The 22,045-nt window shown below is 48.9% G+C and overlaps 1 protein-coding gene across 6 annotated transcripts in view; it reads left to right on the forward strand.

Annotated features, from left to right (window-relative positions):
* LOC138528623 (serine/threonine-protein phosphatase 2A 65 kDa regulatory subunit A alpha isoform) overlaps positions 1 to 22,045 on the forward strand; it is a 1,423,294-nt gene that overhangs the window by 380,054 nt on the left and 1,021,195 nt on the right. The window lies entirely within an intron of this gene.

Here is a 22,045-nt window from a genome sequence, read left to right on the forward strand (position 1 = left end):
GTAGAGTTGAGTGTGACCAGGGGATTTCTTTTCACATGGCTGCGTAGTTTGCGTGAGTCAAGATCGTCCTCCATAATAAACGCAAGTTATAGCGCTAGCGCCGCCTCTCTCACCTCGTAATCAGGTTGCTCCCTGAATGGGACGGTGGCCAGCAGGTTGACAGCAAGTTGACGATGTTGAAGCTCGTGGACCAGCGACCAGTGCGGACTGGTGCAGACTGGTACTCTGCACGGTACTCCGCGCGCGCTCCGCGCTGAGGAAGAGTTTTTATAGCCAGTAGAGCCTGTTTTTCTTAAAGAAACAGGTAAAAGAAGCAGAAGCAGCAGCTCAGAGAAACACGTCCTTCGCCTCCGGTGCAGACTGGTACTCTGCACGGTACTCCACGCGCGCTCCGCGCTGAGGAAGAGTTTTTATAGCCAGTAGAGCCTGTTTTTCTTAAAGAAACAGGTAAAAAAAAGCAGAAGCAGCAGCTCAGAGAAACACGTCCTTCTCCTCCGGTACAGACTGGTACTCTGCACGGTACTGTATGTTTATGTTCTGGAATGTTTTCTCTCATGTATCCTGCAACTTTTGTTCACCACCATGGGTCTGGCATGGATTCCTTTGCTCATGAATATTCTCAGTCGTCACGCTGGGAAGCCTCTGCTCCTGAAGTTCAGTGAGCAAAGCGGGGTTTGGGTACCCTTCAGTTCGCCGTCCTCTCAGCACAAGTTTAGAGTTAGTGGACTCAGGCGAAACGCAACCAATCCGCGGGCGCCTCTCAGACACTCGGGTTCCACCGCCATGATAGAATGTGAACTCAAAGCTGCCTTTAGTGAAAATGTGAAATTGGGTTAGATTGGCATCTTTGAGTCTTCATACTGGAGATCCCTCCCCCATCCAATTTCCTGATTTGTATGCACAGCCCGGTTCCCTTCACGTTAATTAACAAGCCATGCAATGATGGTATTGGCTAGCTGGCCAGGCATCAGGGGGTGGAGCTGCAAGTCGATGCACTCTTTCAACAAGGAAGTTTGCAAAGGATGGGGGATCTTGGTTGAATATCTTTCTCTGTGTCGGTTTCCATGTGGTGTATGGAGTTTGGTTCAAGCAGACCATGGATGCTATTTCAACAAGATAAGGCTTCCAAATCTAAATTTGTTCCGACATCGCCCTCCAGTGCCCCTATTCTAGTGGTGGCATAAGTTGTGACCTTTGTGTGAATTCTGAGAGCATTCTCCCATTTACCTCCCATTTACTTACCATAGGACCCACTTTCAGATGACTTGAGAAAAGGTCATATCCTGCTGGTTTCCCTGAGGTTCCCCAAATTACCGTGAAGAAGAGGGTGCCAAAAGTAATGCATACTGTTTTTGGAAAACACCACTATAGTACTGTGACGAAGAAGAGGGGTATCAGGTGGAAAGCAGACTTCCTATGTGAAACACCACTATGGTACTGGGACGAAGATGCAAACGGAGGCACACCAGCATACTCAATGGCGATGTCCCAATAACAAGGCCAGGCACGGTCAGGCAATTGAAACTAAGTATGCCCACCTGCAGGGGAGTTGCTAGGTCTGCAAAAGACCCGGGGCTACGCTGATGTCTGAACTGTCGGGACTGGCGGCTAGCTAGACTTTTGGCTGTAGCTCCTGAGATTCTATCCGGGGCTACACCCAAAAGATCAGGGGCTATATCCCCCTTAGCCCCACTAGCAACGCCCCTGCCCACCTGCAACCCATTAACGAGTCTCGTGTGTTTAAAAGGGAGGGAGAAAGCATCAACAGCAGTAGCAATCCTGGGAGTGACAGAAGCAGATGTGAAGCCGGAAGTGAAGCTGAAAGGAGGAGAGACTATGAGGGGAGCAGTTGTGTGCAGTGCTGCAGCCTGGAAAGCGCCCACACCCTGGGGACTAGGAAGGCTGTTGGTCCTGGTGTGGCTTAGGAGCTGGAGCTCCTTGGAACTGGGGCGAGGCAGAGGAAGGAGGACATCTGAGGGGCTATTCTTCAATCCACCAAGAGGAGAGCTTGGCCTTCTGTGGCACTTTGATAGTGCTGGAGTGCCTGAGGGGTGGCGGAGGAACCCCTAGAGGTATTTCACGGTTTGTGGCAAGCGCAACAGAAAGGAAAGTCTGCAAAGGGGAGCTGGTGAGTGTGAGAGGCTGAGAAAACCCTATGTAACTTTGATTGCGAGTGCTAAAGGAAGAACTTCTATTCTATCCAGTTTTAAAGTATATATTGTATCAGAGTGGTCACATTCCTTCAAGAAAGTGAAGGGATGTTTTCAAAAGTCTCCATGTGAAATGTACTTTAAAGTAAACAGCCTCTGTGTCAAGAAGGAAAACCGTTTAAGAAAATGGGAGCTGTGTGAAGTGTGAGCATAAAGGCATGAGAGCAAAGGGGAGCTATGTGAAGAGCTGAAGCATGAGCAAAATCACCAAGACAAACTGTAGAGAATAATTCAGCCTTGTGTTGGCCCCAGGTGGAAGAGTGATCCAGGAGGGCAGCAGAGACCCCACCCTAAAGAAATATATACTGGGAAGGTTTCCAGGCAGGGGAGTGACCCAGGAAAACCACAGAAACCCAGTAAAGAAAATATGAAGAAACGGTAATTTATAAAGAAAGTGATGGTTGAAAGATATTCTGATTTTGGCTGATGAACTTTAACAAGATGGCACAGCTAAAGTCCAGGGCACCTGGTTGCGCGACCTGTAGTGGCTAGACCGGGCAGTCTGACAACTGTGCCACGATCAGGGGTAAACCCACTGGATAAGTGAACCGTGTGGCAAGTTGAAATTGAATAAACCAAAAGGAGTCATTGAATGTGGGGAAGGGAACCCCTAAGGAAAAGTTGAACTTATGTTCCATTGAATACGGGGAAGGGAACAGCAAAGACTAGAGGGGGGTTGCTGTACTCCTGCCCTCTAAATGGCAGAGTAGAAACACAGAGCACCCCAGCCAAGATTCTCTATATGGTAGAATGGACGAGCAATCAAGGCTCAAGTTCTCAGGAGTTGATGCGGGCTGATTCTTTAGTACAGTGTAGTCCCCAAGCCCCCACAAAGGAATGTACACACACTATGTGATGTGGTAACACAATTCTTTATATAAATAAGGTTCAATATATATACACAATCAATAATTCACTTTGTGCTTTGGAAATTCTAATATGGTAAATATGTACAATATCTATGTGGTACCACAGTTAACTCTTGACTCCTTTAAAATGCACCAATTGCTGACAGTTTCAATGGCACACACGTCAAATAGCAATGTGAATCAACATCAGGCATAGGAAGGAAGACAAGTTAGGCAAAATAGTACTTTAGCTACGAAGTCACAGTTCTGTGTGAGGATCCCCGCCCCCCACCTCGGCAACCTGTGAATAAAGTGTATCAACAAGCCTGATCATATATTTTGAAAATAGTCTTGTTTCCTTCTAAAATGTTCTACTACCCCAATGTACCTGAGTTTAGCAGAGTTTCTTCGATGGTTCTTCTACTGATCCCTCGTGGGTGAACTTCCTTTAAAGCAGGAGCCACAGGGCATCGAGATTCCTCAAAGAAAATCTGAACACTGTCGTTGAGAGAGCAGCTTCGACCTTCGCGATGCTAGTCGACGATTGGTCGTGGACATCCTGTGAAGATGAGCCATGCCGTGCACCTCGGTGACGAGAGTTTGTTGCTGCAAAGCAGATCGATGAAGAGCGTAGGTCCGTCAGCGAGCGTGGGTGTCTGCATTGGCGTCGACGATCGGCACTCAATCATAGCTGGCTTTTCGGATCTTTGTTGGTCTGTGTGTTTTGTGGACTTTGGGTGGCAGGAAACCCACCGGCGGATTCTCGTTGGCTCGTCGACAACCTCGACTTTCTCCGGTGGGACAAAGCGGTCGGCGGTGATGGCAAGGGAGTCCTTCGTTTCAAATGTCTTAGGCAAAAGGTGGAGCTTTGCGGATCTGGTCGTCATGCAGTACGGCGTCAAGCTGTCCCTGCTTCTGGGCAATATGTCGCCTGGCTTCCAGCGGTTATGGAAATCCTCCGAACCCCGGTCAACGGCGATGGACTTCGACTGCTTTGATATCCGGATGCTTCACTTCGAGATTCTTTGGCAGACCCTGTCTCCGATCGGCAGCCTTTCGGGACTGGCTTCCAGGGTGCCTTGGTGAAGATCAGCTTCTGTACAATGTTCCCTCGTAGCTCGGGGAGAGGTCTCCTAAACAGGTCCTCTCATGGATCAGTCCTTGACAGACTCAACAGCTTTCGGATCGGGTCGAATGAAAGCAGCAGCAATTTGTCTTCTTCCAGTTTCAACTTCAGCTTCTGAACAATTCTGATACTTGAGAGGTCCCCAGATATACAGTTTGAAGGGATTGTGTCCTCCGACGTATTCCTTATCTATGATATTTGTATCTCCAGCTTGCTGGCCTCGGAAACTTTTTTTCCCAGTAGAGGGCGCTGTGCGTCAACATCCGTCGAGTAGGTGCTCCTCAACGGCCACCGTATCGACGCCGACGTCATCATGCCTATAAATGGCCACGCGCAGCGTCCGTTGCTCAGTTCCGTTTTTCCGCGCTTTGTGTGCCTCGGAATACCGTTGCTCAGTTAGTCAGTCGATATATATTCATATTTCCTCGAGAAAACCGACTCGTACTCGATGGCTTCCTCCTCAGACCCGACGACGACTCGGTCCGGTTTCAAAAAATGCAGAGACTGTTGGAAGAAAATGTCGTTGACGGATCCTCACAGGATCTGTTTGTGGTGTCTGGGAATCGAACACCAGTGTTCGGAGTGTGAGGAATGCCTATCCATGACGGCGAAAGCCTTGAAGGAGCGTAAGGGGAAGCTCGAGAGAGGTAAGTCAGTTTTAACTTCCTCGAAAGTTTCCGCGGTAGAGTCGAGACATTCGTCTCCTCACCGTCGAAAGCATTCCCGGTCTAGGTTTCGAAGTGGCTCCCACCACTCGTCGAGGTGTAGACCCTCGAAAAAGAGACGAAGAAGATCCCCTTTATCGTCGTCTTCTAGTTCCCCTGAAAGAGTAAATTGCCCCACAAAACACAGCTCTCAAGCTGAGTGGGAGGAATTCAGAAAAAGATGCTAAGCGTCTTCGAGAAAGCGGCCTCGACCCCCTCGAAGTCAGCTGAGGGTGATACCCCGGTGAAAAGCCCAAAAAATCTAAACGCCGCGAGTCGAAGCACCCGGCGAAAGAGTCGACCCGAAAGCGCCATGAGCAATCAGGAAGTAAAGCATCTTCGACGCCATCGTCGAAAGCCCCTTCGAAGCATAGATCGGCGCCATCGACGCCGTTATCGAAGGGTTCTGTGACACATCCGTCGACGCCGATAAAAGAAAAACCCACGGCTACTCCACAGCCAACGGTTACACCGAGAGCCTCCGACACGACGTCGAGAACGTCGTTGACATCCTCGAGCAGGATTCCGACCCTCTCGAGTTCTTCGAGGCCTCTACCGGTTTTCTCGGCGCCTTCGAGGATTTTTACATCGGCGTCGACGACATCGACCTTTTCAAGGCCACTGATGATGGCTCCCTCTGCCTTAGAGATGGGTTTTATACCATTTAACAGACCAGAGCATCCCCCCTTAACTTCAATTTTTGAAGAAAGGGAAGATTCTGATCAAAAAAGGCCTTTTGGGCTGCAGAGGACCACATTACCTGAACCAGAGACTTTTGCCTCTGAGGAAAGAAGGTTGAAAGACCTTCAGGATGCATTACAGGAAGCAAGTGGCCTAGACACTTCCCCAGAAGTGGAATTTGTCAAACCAGACCCAGGGGAACATGCTGATACCCCTTATAGAACCCTAATGTCAAGAAATATGGAGTTCATGGGTTGGTCTGCGCCTTCACCTGTTTTTCAACAGGATGACCTCACAGATATTCTGGATAAAGGTCCACAGGAGGATCCTGTGGTTCCCTTTCATTCTGCTTTACAAAGAAAGATTTTAACTAACTGGGAAACTCCTGAAGTTGTCCCTGCGGTTAACAAGAAGTTGTCAGCGAAATATAGGGTATCTGCTGCTGACCCTGAATACCTATCTAAGCACCCTACTCCAGAGAGTCTTGTGGTCCAGGCTGCAACTTCATCAGGCATTACATCTGCATACCCCACTGCTCCTCAGGATAGGGATGATAAAAAATATGATGCCATGGCTAAGAAAGTCTTCTCGGCCTGTAGCATGGCTTTAAAATCTATTAATGCAACTTGTACGCTCGCTAGGTTCAGCCACACTCTTTGGGAGTGTGCTTCATCAGCGGCTGACTGCCTCCAGGAAGGAGAAGAAAGGGACGCATTTTTAAATATCATCAGAGATGGTAAAGATGCAATGTGTGAGTCCCTTCAAACTGGCATTGATTCTGCTGACAGTATCAGCAGGGCCATGGCGGCAAGTACCACAATCCGCAGGCATGCGTGGTTGAGAAAGTCCGGTTTTGCTTCTGACGTACAGGCCAGACTTTTAAATATGCCCTTTGACGGCTGTTCCCTATTTGGTAAAAAGGCGGATGACAGTTTGGAAAAACTACAAACATCTAAAGCAGCAGCCAAGTCACTAGGAGCTGCAATCCGCCAAACTAATTTTCGTCCCTTAGGATCCTCTTGGAGAGGAAGGTCCTTTCGCTATTATTCCTCATATGGAAGAGGCAGAGGACGGCCGGCTCAAAGAGGCCAAGGAAAATTTACCCGTGGTGGACGGGGTAAAGGAAAGAAAGCCGCATCAGCAGGAGCAGGAGCAGGAGCCGCTTTACCTTCGGCAACTGCATCAGCTGCTCCCAAACCACTCTGTGGTCTCCCATCACAAGACACCTGTAGGGGGCAGGTTAACTCACCATCGGACGGAATGGCAGGCTGTTAGGTCAGATGCTTGGGCATTGGAGACAGTTGCCCAAGGTTACTGCCTGACCTTTCTACGCAACCCTCAGAGCCATCCATCGGGGAACAGCTCTCTGAAAGTGCCGGATCCGCTCCTCTTGCAGGAAATTGTAGACCTGCTAGAGAAAGGTGCCTTAGAACCGGTACCTGTAGCGGACAGGAACAAGGGCTGGTACTCCCCCCCCCTACTTTCTCATACCAAAGAAAGATGGAGGACTGAGACCCATCCTGGACTTACGAGAATTGAACAAGTTCCTCAGGAAGGACAAGTTCAAGATGGTAACTCTCTCTCAGATCCTTCAGGCCCTTCAGCTTCAGGACTGGTTGGTATCTCTGGACCTTCAGGATGCTTATTTCCATGTGCCAATCCATCCCAAGCACAGGAAGTACCTGAGGTTCGCAATTATCAATTTCGAGTTCTGCCATTTGGGCTGACCTCCGCCCGAGGGTCTTCACCAAGCTAATGTCGGTTGTGGCTGCAAGTCTAAGGAGGGAAGGGATTCACGTCTACCCCTACCAGGACGATTGGTTGATCAGAGCAGTTTCTTCGGAACAAGCTTGGATCCAACTAGATTATGTCTGCCACTCCCTTCACAGGTTGGGCTTCTCCCTCAATTTAAAGAAGTCACAGATGATACCATCACAGAGACTCCAGTTCATTGGAGCAGTCCTGGACACGTCCCTGGGAAAAGCCTCGCCACCAGAGGTGAGCGTTCAAGATATTCTGCAGATGGTCACCAGGTTTCAAAATGCCCAACGTCTCCCAGCCTACGACTTTTTGAGGTTGCTAGGCCTCATGGCATCCTGCATATCCCTTATGCCAGATGCTCGCCTGAGAATGAGATCCCTTCAGTGGGCACTGAGGACTCAGTGGTCACAATTTTCAGGGAGGATGACAGATCTCCTCCGGATCCCGGACAAGGTAGCCCAAGACCTTAATTGGTGGGCCTCTCCACAGAACATCTTGAAAGGAGAACTGTTTTGGCAACCATGGCCGGAGATAACAGTAGTCACAGACGCCTCACTCACGGGGTGGGGAGCCCATGCCAACTACTTGACCATCAGCGGTCGTTGGTCTCCATCGGAGTCCAGACTACACATCAACCTGTTGGAGCTGAGAGCCATCTGACTAGCACTGAAGGCTTGTCTGCCCTCTGTACAGGGGAGAAACGTCCTGATAATGACGGACAATACAGTGGCCATGCACTACCTCAACAAAATAGGAGGCGTAGGGTCACTGCCACTGTGCAGAGAGGCGATGCAGCTCTGGTTTTGGGCAATTCAGGAAGGAATCTCTCTATCTGCAATTCACCTAGCCGGAGAGAAGAACTTGACAGCGGATGCTCTGAGCAGGCAGAACACAGTCTCCCACGAATGGGAGATAGCTCAGGAAGTCCTCCAAGAGATCTTCGCCCTTTGGGGAACCCCTCAAGTGGATCTGTTCGCCACCAGTATCAACAGGAAGTGCGACAGATTTTGCTCAAGGGAATTTCCCCCGAGAGGAGCTCTAGGAGACGCGTTCGTAGTGGACTGGGAGATCCCACTTCTGTACGCGTTTCCTCCGGTCCCTGTCATTCCTCAAATGATCAGGAGGTTGAGAAGGTTTCGGAAGACCATGATCCTAATTGCCCCGGATTGGACCAGGAGAACGTGGTACCCGGACCTTCTGGATATGTCCATCTGTCCTCCAATTCGTCCACCGTACAGAGAGGATCTTCTCTCGCAGAAGGGAGGTCAGGTTCTCCATCCAGCCATCAAGACCCTCAACCTTCACGCTTGGTATCTGAAAGGTTGAGGTACAAGGATTGAGACCTTCCAGATGACGTCATGGAGGTGTTGCTTTCAGCCAGAAGACCAGCAACTAAAACTCTATACCGCTGCCGTTGGAATACATTTTGCAGCTGGTGCAGAGAAAAGAATATCGAACCCTTTTCATGTGGTACACCTGCGGTGTTATCCTTCTTACTTTATTTGGCAAATTCAGGCCTTCAAGTTGGCACTATTAAGGGCTATCTCGCAGCGCTATCGATCTTTAAGCGCACTGCAGAGGAGCCATCGTATTTCAAAATTCCATTGGTAATACAATACCTGAAAGGTCTAACTAATGTTTACCCTCCAAGACCATTCCAAGTTTCCTTATGGGACTTAAATCTAGTTTTAAACTTCCTAAAGGGTGCTCCCTTTGAACCACTCCACTCTTGTTCATTGAAGTTTCTCACCCTCAAAACTGTTTTATTGGTAGCATTAACATCTGCTAGAAGGGTTAGCGAGATACAAGCCCTATCTTGTAAACCTCCTCATACAACTTTTCACAAGGACAAAGTAGTTCTACAGGTGAAGCCTAACTTCCTCCCAGAGGTAGTTTCGGAATTTCGCATTACTCAGAAGATTACTTTACCTTCATTATATCCTCCTCCCCATCCGGGGAAAGAGGAAGAGAGACTACACAGGCTGGACCCTAAGCGAGCCTTGAGTTTATATATCAGTAGACTTGCTAAAATTAGACAAGCAGACCAACTCTTTGTAGGTTACGCAGGACATAAGTTGGGATTACCAATAACCAAACAAACCATCTCCAGATGGATTATTTTAGCCATTCTGGAATGCTACAAACTGGCAGGGAAAGAGCCCCCTCAAAATCTAAGGGCTCATTCGACCAGGGGTATCGCAGCATCCTCTGCTCTTCAAAGAGGGGTACCAATTAGAGACATATGTGCGGCTGCCACATGGTCGTCCGCACATACCTTTACCAAATGTTATAGCCTGGATTCCTCCTCTAGTCAAGAGACTAGATTTGGCAAAGCTGTGTTACACTCTGTTCATTCTTAAAGGGTAATATGGCATCTCTTACTCCCGCCTCCAATCACATACCACTGCTATGGGAGTCTATCATAGATAAGGAATACGTTGGAGGACACAATCCCTTCGAAGAACAAGTTACTTCTTACCTTGTAACGTTCTTTCGATGGGATGTTCCTCCGACGTATTCCTGATCGCCCCTCCCATCCATCCCCGCAGTAACATTTCCCTTGTGGTTGCAGTTTACGCTCCTTCAAGGGTAGTAACCATTCATACAATAACTACTTTACTCTACAAAACGGAACTGAGCAACGGACGCTGCGCATGGCCATTTATAGGCATGATGACGTCGGCGTCGATACGGTGGCCGTCGAGGAGCATCTACTCGACGGACGTCGACGCACAGCGCCCTCTACTGGGAACACATTTTTCCGAGGCCAGCAAGCTGGAGATACAAATATCATCGATAAGGAATACGTCGGAGGAACATCCCATCGAAAGAACGTTACAAGGTAAGAAGTAACTTGTTCTTCTCGCTCATTCACACTGCTGGGCCAAGCTCAGGCAGCCAATCATTCAGAAGGGCATTCATGCAGACAGGCAGCCAATCTGGCCCACAGTGCATTCAGGCCATTCACTTCCATCCAGACAACCATAACAAGGAATGTGATTTGTGGCAAACATCCAGCCTTTCAGCACACTACACTGCATTCATGTTAGTTTCGGGCAGGGCTGTCTCATTCTTTGTGTCACACATACAGATACCAGACACCCATAACATGGAATGCATATTGGTCTCACACTCCATTCACCCAGGTCCCACCCTAAGGGTGTACCCACAACATAGTCACTGGGAAGGCTCCAGCCAGTCTGGCCTGGACTTCCCCTCAATACCATGTATGGTTCTTCCATCCAGCAGCCATTCGGGGGAAGGGACAGAGTCCGGGCTTCTCAGGACTTTGGGAAAACAAGGTAACATGTTATAGAAACACAGGGGCCATCTTGCCTTCTATCAGGAATCCACTGATTCCTATGGCAGGGCCTGGGTATCCCAATATGGAAGATACTCGGAGCACCTGTCAAATTTAGCATGGAGCTGCCACCAGCTCATACCCTGCTCTGTGGGCCACACACCGGTGCCCAAAAACATACACTAGGGTTACAGGGTTGTACCCCCTCCCATGGGTGCCATGAGAGTATCCCAATGGTCTCTGTTCACCACAACCAAAAAGAGGAAGAGCCGCACTGGACTCCTGTGAAGAAAACAACACAGAACACACAAGTCTGTACAGGACAAGGACATGGAGGCCCTGTCCCTCCAATGCATTTCCAGCATCACAGGAACCCCTACAGAAGCAAGTTGAACTCTTGTGTTTAGAAAAGTGGAACTTGACAAGTTGAACATTGGTGTGAAATCTAAGGAGTTTGAACCTGGGCAGGGGAACCCTGAGAAACCCATTGAAGAGTGTGAACCAGAGGGCTTTGAGTTTGGGGAAAAGGGAACCCGGATAAACCCAAGGAACTTTGTGAACTAAGGTACTGTTAACTTGTGATGAGGGAATCCTGAGAAGCCTGTGGAACTTTGTGATCCGGAGTGCCTTAAACCTGGGAAAGGGAGTTACAGAAGAACTCCATTGACAAACTATTTTTATTTTAAACGCTATTGAGTTCACCAAGTCCCATACACATTGCCATTGTATAGAAGTGAGGACAAGCATCAATAAATCAATCAAGTACTTATATTGCGCACTGTCACCAATGGCATCATGGTGCATTAGAAAAAGATACCAAAGAGATGAAAGCGGAGAATCGAGTGAACAGGTGAGTTTTTTTTTAAATTTCGTTTAAAAAGCGCAAAGTCTGTGGTATGCTGTAGCGCAGACGGCAATGAATTCCAGAGTCTAGGCCCTGCAATGGACAAAACTCTACCTCTGATTTGCTCCTTTTGATGATTAGGGAAACATAAGAGCGCTGCGTTGGTAGATCTGGGGCGGGGGCATGCTTGGGCTATAGCTCTCTAGTTTCTCCTGAATGGCCCGACAACCTTTCCCATTCAGAGCTCGATGGATCATACAGGAGGCTTTAAGTTTAACTCAGGCTTTAATCTGCAGCCAGTGTAGGGATTGACGCACCTTAGAGACATGCTGACCAAAAGGGATCCGTTTCACTAATCGAACTATCACATTTTGCAACACCTCAAGACTCTGAATGAGATAGTGGTTGAGCCAGATAAATGACATTACAGTAATCTATCCTGCTATTAAGGCAAGCTGCGACTACCTGGGCTTAAATTTCCCCAGGGATAATAGGGAGAACTTTCTTCAACTGCTTCAATTTGAGGAAGCTGAGCTGACAGATCGATTTTCACCTGGTTCTCCATAGTCGGTGAAGTGGGTATTTTGCTGCCCAAATTCCAGACCACCTTAGCAGGTTCTGGCAAAGGGCCAAGTGAAGGTAGCCAGAATTCAGAAGTCCAACCCGCAGAGGCATCAGTCAAGCCCACAAACAAGACCCTTAGTCTTTCTGCCATTAAATGTTAACCAGTTGTCTTGCATCCAACCTCGGATGGCGTCAAGACATCGATTTAGCCTTGCTCCCGCTCCCAATTGATCCGTGCCTAACCTGAACAGAACTTGGTTATCGTCTGCGTAGGAAAAGGCCAAGAACCCAAATGACCAAATAAGTGTCATTAAGGGCCGGATATACAGACTAAACAGCAGCGGGATGAGGCCGAGCCCTGCGGAACCCCGCAGGTCACCGCAACAGGGGAGGACCTACAGGTAGGAAGGGAAACTGTTTGAAAATGGGATGTCAGCAAAGCACAGATCCAGCCCAAGACTGGTCCATAAAATCCGACTCTTGCAATCTGGATAGTAGGATCCCACGATCAATGGTGTCAAAAGCAGCCGAAAGGTCCAATAGAATAAGGTCTGCCGTGCTACCTTCATCCCTGAGCATTGTGAGATCGTCAAGTACTGCCACCAGAACAGACTCTGTCCCCATCAGAGGTGAAAGCCCATTTGGCAAGGGTCTAGAAAATTCTGTCCTGCAAGAAAAACCCTCAGCTGTGGGGTAACCACTGCTTCCATCATTTTCATAAGGAAAGGCAGTAGTGAGATGGGATGATAGTTAGATATATGACTGAAGCATCAAGACATGTTTTTTTTCAGCAGCGGAATCACCAATGCTTCTTTTAACTTTGCAGGATTTTGACCGAAAGCCAGAGAGGAATGTACGGCTTTGGCAAAAATCTCCAAAAAATTCTCTGCTGCTTGTTTTAGTAAATGCCATCCAGGGGATGCTGCCTTAAGGCTGGCTACCAACCTGCTCATCTCAGCCCCCTTGGTAGATGTAAAGCAATGAAATGTGGTAGCGACCTCTTGTACAGGTGATAACTGGGGACAACAGATCTTGCAGGGCACAGCAATGTCAGGCTTTACTGTCCCTTTTGTCTACGATATCTTTCCTAATCCCCCTAATTTTATTGTTGAAAAAGCTTGAGAGATTATCGCATAATAGCTGTGAGCTAGGCGAGCCATGATTTGCATCCAGGTTGGTCAAATTCTTTACTATTTCAAAGAGTATTGTGGAGGCATTCACAGCCGATTGAATAGAACTGGCTAAATAAGCCAGTTTGGCTGCATTCAAAGCCTTATGGTAGGCTGTACATTGCTTTTTAAACGCCTTGCATAATCGGGCATCATAATGCTTTCTCCATTTTCGTTCTGCTTGGCGGGTCACCAAACGAAGCAGAGTTCCATTGTGAACCAAGGGGCGGAATGGTAATGGGAAGGGGGCTCGGAAGACCACTGAAAAGGGGCTATCTCATTTGCCATGGTCTCCATGGCTTTGGCCGAAGTAGATATGGGAAGAAGGTCTTGGGTCCGGCTCTACCGCAGAGTAATAGGGTGCGGTTTCCGAAAATACAAGACCTGGGTTTTACTGTTGCCCAGTTCTTTTGTAGAGGATTGCGTGGTTCTCCCGTGCGGCCTGGATTGTAAAGGGTACCACCTGGTGATCAGACCAGGTTAAAGATGTCTAGGGAAAGCACTCCACAATGAGGGATGAGAAAATATAAGATCTAGGGTGTGGCCTTTCACATGGGTTGGGCCCACAACATGTTGCATTAACCTCAACTGTTTGATAGCGTTCAGAAAAGTGTTACTAGCTCATGCTGAAACAGCATTAGCCCATAGGTTTAAATCCCTAGGATGATTGCGTTTTTATGTTGCACCACTAGATCAGAAACATCATTCATAAAAAACCTTCTGAAAGGTCACTAAGTTGGAGGAGGGGGGATGATACCTCAAAAGAAAATGGCAAACCCATGATGCATTGGTAATAACTTGTGCTAATAAGTGCTCCATGTCTGCCTCTATTGATGTTGGCAAGAGCGAGCATTTATACTCTACCTTGTAAATCAGGGCCACTCCTTCCCTGGTTGCTTAGAGGCTCTGTCCACCTGAAGCATTACGTAGTCCTGGGGCAAGCGAAGGTATGAGACACAGTATTTTGCTTTGGACTGACACTTAGACTTGGTCTTAGTTTTCTTTTAGATAAGGAACATTCCCACCTTTGAGATAGAGCAAGTTAGGCGTTAGACCATCCTGACCCGTAAAATAAAGGTTTTCGAACTATACTTCAGTTGTCTGTCATCTTTTGATACCATGTCTGCCTCACACCTTCTTCTTTATCAATACTAGCTTTGAGTTGAATTTTAGGCCCACAAAACCAAAGCCAGCCTTCATCGGTTTAATGAGAACTGCAGCATCTGCTGTGATTGGGAGACAGACCGCTGGGATCAGGGGTGAATATTCATCTTTGTGGCAATACATGGGCATATTAGGTGAAATCCATCTAACATGTTTTGTTCCTGACAACGCTTCCCTCTGAGAGATCTACAACTGCTGAACTTAATGTGGCTTACGCACCTGACAAGAAATGGAAGCCAACCCTCTCTGAAATGTAGGTAACGTGGGTAGAGCAACAAGTCAGGTAGGGGTAGCAGACTGACACAAAGGTACAATTAGCAGACGCACTTATCTTTTGAAAATACACCCCACCAATATACAAAAAGAAATATATATTATGTTACATAAATAACATGGCTCTCAATCAGGTCAAATAAGTACTTAAAACATAATATAGAGTATTCAAAAAATACATAGTATACTATAAAAAAGTAAATGTCCTAAAGGACCGTTCTCACCCCACCACACCCTGTACCTGGGTTCACAAACTCAGATTGTCACCCAATATAAATCAATAGAGGGGAGGAGGTAGAGCAGTAGAAAAATGGAACCCCCGACCTTGCAAAGTAGGTAAAATCCCTTATGGGTCTGCACAATTAAGTTCTGCGTGATGAACACCCAACCCATTCATCTTATATGTAGGACGTCCTAGACGAGGTGTATAGCTCCTAAGAGCTATAGGTAGGGTAGGAGACATTCAACCAGCAGGAAAAATAGCCTAACATTCCTCTAAGCCAACACTGACACCACATTAATTCTGACCCTCTAGAGCAACTTTACATCATAGCCTACATGCCAGAGCCTAACCTCCCCCCAAAGGCAGTCTATATGCCCACCTAGGGCTGTGACTGGGTTTGCAGCAGAGAAGTGTTGCACCCGAAGCAAGGCTATGGTAAAAGGTGGGTCTCTGGGCTTTGGTACAAGAGAAACTACTACAACGGAGCACCTGACCTGCTTACTTTTGGCAGCACTATTGTGGGTCTGTACCTTTTGGGTGAACCTGTGTATCAATACTTAACAACCTTGGATATATGATAAACGTTAGATACTATCACTATCTTCCCTACACTGTTTTATCACTAGCCAAGAAAATGTTTGCACTTGCAATATAGTGTCCTTCATACTCATAAATGGAAACACACTAATAATGCTCTCATGCTTTTACTTGGCATTCATGTATATTTATTCCCTTTCAGATATAATATAGAAGCATTAAAAATAGAATAGTCGAGCGATATTGTCAGGACCTGCGCTACACAGAGGTAGCGCAAACTCCTTTCTCACCGTGAGAGTCTTGGCACCTGTAGTAGCAGTAACACTGGTAAACCGCGACCCCCAGAGGGAAAGAGGGTTAGGATCCATGGATTGGATAGGGAGGGGGAGTTAGGGTAACTTGGAAGAGGGTTAGGGAGCGGTAGTGGCTAGGTAGGGGGTTTTAGGGAAAAGTATGCTCCTTGGCACTTGTTGCTGCTATGTTTGGTGTATACAAGTTGCCCAATGACATACATACGTTATGATATGATAAGGCATTTGTAACGCGCCTATACACAAGTGTTTCAAGGCGCGACGAGGCAGGGGGGGGACAAGGGGAGACAGACAACTATCTTACTAGGCCAGGTGTCATTCAGATCGCGCAAGTGCAAGGGTAGAGGGGAAGGGAAAAGTGCATGGGGGAAAGGGAGAGGGGAAAGTGCAGTACAGGGTTATTAGCATACAGCATACAGGATAAATAACAAGGGCCAGCTGGTGGCAAGTGCGAGGTAAGTGCAGACAAGTGCTGGGAAGGGGGGCTGTATGGATACAGACACAGTCCCGTAGTGCAGGGGTTGCCGTGGAGGCAGTGCAGGAGAGAGTGGCTGGGCCGAGAACGGTGAATGGCCCATTTGCAGATTCAGTACAGTTTCAGTAATATTAGCAGGGGAGAGGGGGAGAGAAAGCGGAGGCAAAGAGGGAAGGTTTTGAGGTGCTTCCGGAACCAGAGGTGGTTCTCCTCAAGTTTCAGGGAGGTAGGAAGGCTGTTCCAGAGGGAGGCCCCTGCAGTGGAAAGAGATCTGCCCCCAACTCGTTGTTTGGAGAAGCGGCTGACCCTGAGGGAGTTGGAGGCGGATGAGCGAAGAGCTCGAGAAGGAAGATATTTAGGAAGAGAGAGTTGAAGGTATTTTGGCCCAAGGCCCCAGACGGCCTTGTGGACAATACAGAGGGTTTTGAACTTGATCCTCGCAGTCACTGGGAGCCAGTGTAGTGATTTCAGTCCTGGAGAGATACGGTCCCTGGGCTTGAGGCCAAGGACAAGTCTTGCAGTCCTGTTCTGGATGAGTTGCAAAGGGCGGAGAGTAGAGGCGGGCAGATTAAGAAAGAGGCTGTTACAGTAGACCAGCTTAGAGAGAACCAGGGCTCTAGAGACAGTGAGCTTCTGGGGGAAGGAGAGGAAAGGAAGGATACCTCTGAGGACGTGTAGCTGGTAGTGTGACTTCTTAGATACGTCGGATATGTGAGGAGAGAAGGAGAGTGTGGAGTCGAAGATGACCCCAAGGTTTTTTGCCTTGCATGTAGGAGCAGGAAGAGGGCCCAGAGAGGCCGGCCAGAGAGCAGCAGGGAAGGAGGGAGTGGGAGTGCCGATGAGTAGTATCTCAGTCTTACTGGCATTAAGGCAGAGGTCGTTGGTAGCACACCATTCCTGGATAGCAGAAAGACAGTCGGAGATGAGGGAAGGAGAAGAGGAGGCCGAGGGTAGCCTGAAAATGAGTTGGGTATCATCCGCATAGCACTGAAAGTAGGGGCAGAGAGCGGCGATGTGGTGGGCGAGAGGTGCCAGATACTGGTTGAACAGCCAGGGAGAGAGGTTAGATCCCTGGGGGACACCACAGGTAGAGAAGAAGATGTCAGAGAGGAAAGACCCCAGTTGGACCTGGGAGGGTCGATTTGAGAGGAAAGAGGTCAGCCACGTCAGAGCCTGACCAGTGATACCGAGGTTATCACAGAGACGGTTGAGCAGGATGGTATGGTTGACAGTATCAAAGGCAGAAGAGAGATCAAGCAAAATGAGAACACATGGAATGTTAGAGTCAAGGTTCGAGAGCAGGTCCTCACGGATGTTCAGGAGAGCAGTTTCCGTGCTTCTGGCAGCTCTGAAGCCAGACTGATGGTCATGAAGACAACCAACACATTCAGCATGGAGATTAAGCTGGGAGATGGCCAGTTTCTCCAGGAACTTGCCCAGGAAGGGAGTGATAGAGATTGGGCGATAGTTAGCTGGGCAGGAAGGGTCGGAAGAGGGTTTCTTAAGAAGGGGGTGCACAAGGGAGCGCTTGAGAGGGGATGGGAAGACTCCAGAGGCGAAGGAGTGATTGCAGAAGTCAGCAAGGGCAGGAGCCAAGGAGTCAATGTGGTCCTTGATCGTTTTGGAGGAACAGGGGTGGACCTGTTTTGACGAGACTTTCATAGATCGGACTTGTCTTGAAACCTCGTCAGCAGAAAAAAGGGGAAAGGAAGAGAAGGAGAGGGGAGGGGTGGCTGCAGAAGAGCCAGAGGAAGGGCAGGGAATAGAGGGGGGGAGAGGTTATAGGAGGAGAGTGAGGACAGGATGTCCTGAGTTTTTGAAATGAAGTGAGAGGCCAGTGCCGTGCAGAGGGCCTGGGAGGGGACAGGAGAGCTAGAGACTGCAGCAGGGTTGGCCAGCTCCTTGCAGATTTTAAAGAGTTCGGCCGAATTGTTAGATGCCGCAGAGATGCGGGCTTGGATAAGGGCTCTCTTCTTGGTGAGAACGGAGAGCCGGTATTGCCTTTGGAGCAGGCGACAGGCCAGTTTGTCAGAGGATGAACATGAAGCACGCCATTTCCTCTTTGCCACCCTGCACTTGCGTTTAAGGGTGACGAGATCCGAGTCATACCAGGAGTTACATTTGGCTTTGGGCTTCAGGCGGATTCTCATGACAGGGGCAAGGATATCAAGAGTATCAGATATAGCAGAGTGGAGAGTGGAGAGGGCTGTGTCAGGGTGGGAGTCAGCCGAAGGGGGAGGAGGGGGCAAGAAGGTGGCAGCGAAAGCCTCAACTGACACGCGCTTCATGGGTCGGATGACCGAGAAGGAAGGTGGCAGTGATGGGGTGGCTTTGCCTGTGGGGTAGGGAGGGTGAGGTGGGAGGAGAGGAGAAAGTGATCACTCCAGGAGAGGGGAGTGGAGAGAGGGACAGAGAGGGGAAGGTCAGAGGAGATCAGGGCATCAAGAGTGTGCCCTGCAGAATGAGTCGGCCCAGACGGGAGAATAGAGAGTGAGAGAGAGTCGCAGAGGTTGCGAAAGAGTCCAGAGGGGGGACAGGAGGCATCCAGGTGGATGTTGAAGTCTCCAAGAAAGAGGAGTTGAGTGGTTGAGGACAGGAGTGAGGAGGAGAGGTCCGCCCACTCTGAGAGGAAGGAGGAAATTTGACCAGGTGGCCGATAGATAGTAGCCACGGTAAGGGAATGGCTCGGAGAGAGAGAGAGAGAGAGAGAGAGTCGGCAGACAAGACATTCAAAAGAGGAGTAGGTCTGCATGGGAGTAACAGTGGCAGGAATCCACTCAGGGAAGATAAGGGCCACACCTCCCCCCGCACGGTTGGGCCTGGGCACAGAGAGGATCTTGTAACCGTCGGGTAGGAGTGTGTCAGAGCTGGCCGTGAACCATGTCTCAGTGAGACCGAGTACGTCAAGGTCAAGTTCCTCAAGAAGGCGGCAGATATCAGAGGAATGTTTGACGGCAGAGCGAGAGTTAAGAGTGACAATGTGGAGAAGTTTGCCATCTTTGAAGGATTTCCGGGGAGGGGTACAGATCAGAGGTACGCCCTGCGGAGGTGAAGAAGGAGCACGAGAGGGGGTGGGGAGGGAGGGAAGAGGCAAGTTAGTCGAGGACAGAGGAGGGGGCACAGCAGGAGAGGAAAGGAAGTTGATGAGGCGTGGGAAGCGTCTATCGAAGAGGTGAAGGTTGGCCTGAGGGCCTTGGACCAAGACTGTCCCATTAGCATAGACATTAATGATGGCCTTAGAGGAGTGGAAGGAAGCCAAGAGGACATCCCAACGGGTGCCACCATTAATGGGAGAAGAGGAGAAAGGAGAGAGCATAGAGACCATATGAAGGGTCCATAGGTCAGGAGAAGGCACGAAAAAGAGGATGTCAGTGAGAGTTTCCTTGGAGGAGGCACTAGTGTAGGTGTCAGCGATAGGGAGGCCTGGGTTGGAGACCAGGATGTCCTTTTTAAACTTTTTCCTACCAGATTTAGTGAGGAGAGCAGGATAGTCAATGGAGAAGCAGTTAGAAAAGATTGGTGAGATAGAGAGCACCATAGAATAGGAGGGAGTGGGTGGGAGAAGACAGGACAAGCGCAAGCGGACAGGAAGAGAGCGGCAGGCGTTAGTTTACCACAAATTCAGAACATAGAAAGCGTATCAGGTACACAGTGGAGAGGCCACCTAATTTGAAAATCCTGCAGAGGGAGAAAAACCCTAGCTTACCACAAATTCAGAACACAAAGAAGTGTAGCCGCACTGCGAGGAAGTGAACAGGTAGGGGTGGGGTGGGCCGAGGGAGCAGGTGGAGCTCACAAGATGAGGCGGTGGAATGGCTCTGGCCTCCCCTGCGGACACCTGCAGACACACCGGGAGCCGCAAAGGAGGGAGCCGCCCTTTGCCTAAGGGGGCCCTTAGCCGCTGGGGCTGCCGAGCAGGGGCTGCCCTGGTAGCACCAATAAGAGGAGGAGGAGACACGGGCCGGCAGCCAATCAGGGGGGAGCTGGGAGGATTGGAGGCGGGAGGGAGGGTACCAAGGAGAAACACGGAAGGGGAGAGAGGGGGGCTGGGGAGAACACACGAGGGGAAAAACAATGGCAGCAGCCCAAGAATGGGCAGAAAAACAACACACGGCCCACGGAGGGCTCAAATACCTTTGTCTGGGGGCCTGCAGTCACCGGCTCTGCCTGATGAACGTTTCATTCACACACATGCACTACATGGGATCACAATGCATTTGCACCTCTGGAGTACATGCTTTCACTCAGTTACCCCACTGTGTTATGTAGCCCCCAGTATGAGTAAACACATCTTAGCACTATGTTGTCTCACTGAATTACAGCCCCCTTAAGGGTGTGCACTTCCCTGCTTTCTCTAGGCGTGGGAATAACCTGAACACATCGCACAGTAAACACGGCACGCTACTTTGCTTTTACAGTGTTAACAAACATGAAACACTAGCTCTGTTGCAGAGCTGGGATCAGCTTTGCCTCTGGCTCTCAAGTGTCTCTGTATGCCGTAGGGGCGGGTCAGCAGTCTGTCAAGAATACCAGAAATCGGGTAGTGCCTCAAGAAACACTGCTTTCATAAGGAGGTGTCCAGTGATTCCCTCAAATATATAGCATCGAATGCAAAAGCCTCGAAAAAAATGTATCGAAAAAATGCTTTTTTTTGTAGGTAAAGTTTTTTTTTTTTTATTTGAAATGGGTTTTAAGGGGTAAAAAAACAGGGGTTGGGCCCCCCCCCCCATTAAACAAAAATGAAAAAAATGCATTTTTTTCGATGCTTTTTTTTTAGGCTTTTACATTCGATGCTCTGGATGTCGAGGCTATCGCTAGGAACCTCATAAGGATCGTAGCATTCTGTTTTACTGCATTTGTTTTCGCCTTGGTGTCCTTGACGCGAATAACACATGCAGGTTAGTGCGCTATGGCGCTGTGAGCCCTGATGCCGTGTGACTGGTTCCCTCTGGTTAGTAATCCCAACTCGCATGCAGTTAGTGCTACGGCGCAAGAAATATGAGCGGGGTATGGCAGCACCTATCTGCTGTGGGTGCGGGCCTGTAACACTTTCTGCAGGTAGGGTGGGGCCCCGCGATGACTTGGCTTGGTGAGGAGAGAGTCTCTGGTGCATCCTCTCTGGTCGGCACTCAAGCGCCAACAAGCGTTCGATGTGCACATATGCGCAGAGCTCTGGGTGTGGTTCTAGGAGTCTCTAGGCTCCATGAGCCTAACGCTGGGGTTGCTAGGTATTGTAGTGTTTCCCTGATTTTCCCTTTCCTGTCCATTTGGTGGTCCCTTCTTTTCGTGGCTGGGTTAAGGGCACATGGGTGTTTCTTGCAGGCAGCATTTCCAATGGTGTTCTTGGTGCCATAACGCCTGAGCTGCTGACCTCTGCGGCAGATATGGCATTTGCCATGAGTCGGTGCCATGTAACCGACCCCAGGTGCTCCTCTGGGACCCCCATTATACTTGCTACCTTCAGAGTTCTTCCCTGCCAACTGACAAATATACAGTTCCTAATGTTGCCAAGGAAGTAGTTGAGTTGATACCCAGCATCCTACTCTAATATTCACTTATAAAAAGTTAAAACTACGCTGTACTAGTTAACCATGTGCACGCAGCTATTGTGTCTCAGTAAAACTTAAAATAATACTCAAGTGTGATGTTGTGGATTCACAGCCATGAGAGTCAGGAGGTTATACAAACCATCCTCTGGATAACACATTAAGTCTCAAGGGTTAAAATCTCTTTCAAAAAGTCCATGGCTGCTATGAGCAGTTAACTAAGAACAACCTCAAAGCAACTACAGCCATTGATCAAATTAATTATGGTAAAACATTTTAAATCCTCCTGAAAGAGTTTCTCTCAACTT

This window comes from Ambystoma mexicanum, chromosome 1q, assembly GCF_040938575.1.
Source record: "Ambystoma mexicanum isolate Mex_15411 chromosome 1q, UKY_AmexF1_1, whole genome shotgun sequence".
Classification (NCBI taxonomy): domain Eukaryota; kingdom Metazoa; phylum Chordata; class Amphibia; order Caudata; family Ambystomatidae; genus Ambystoma; species Ambystoma mexicanum.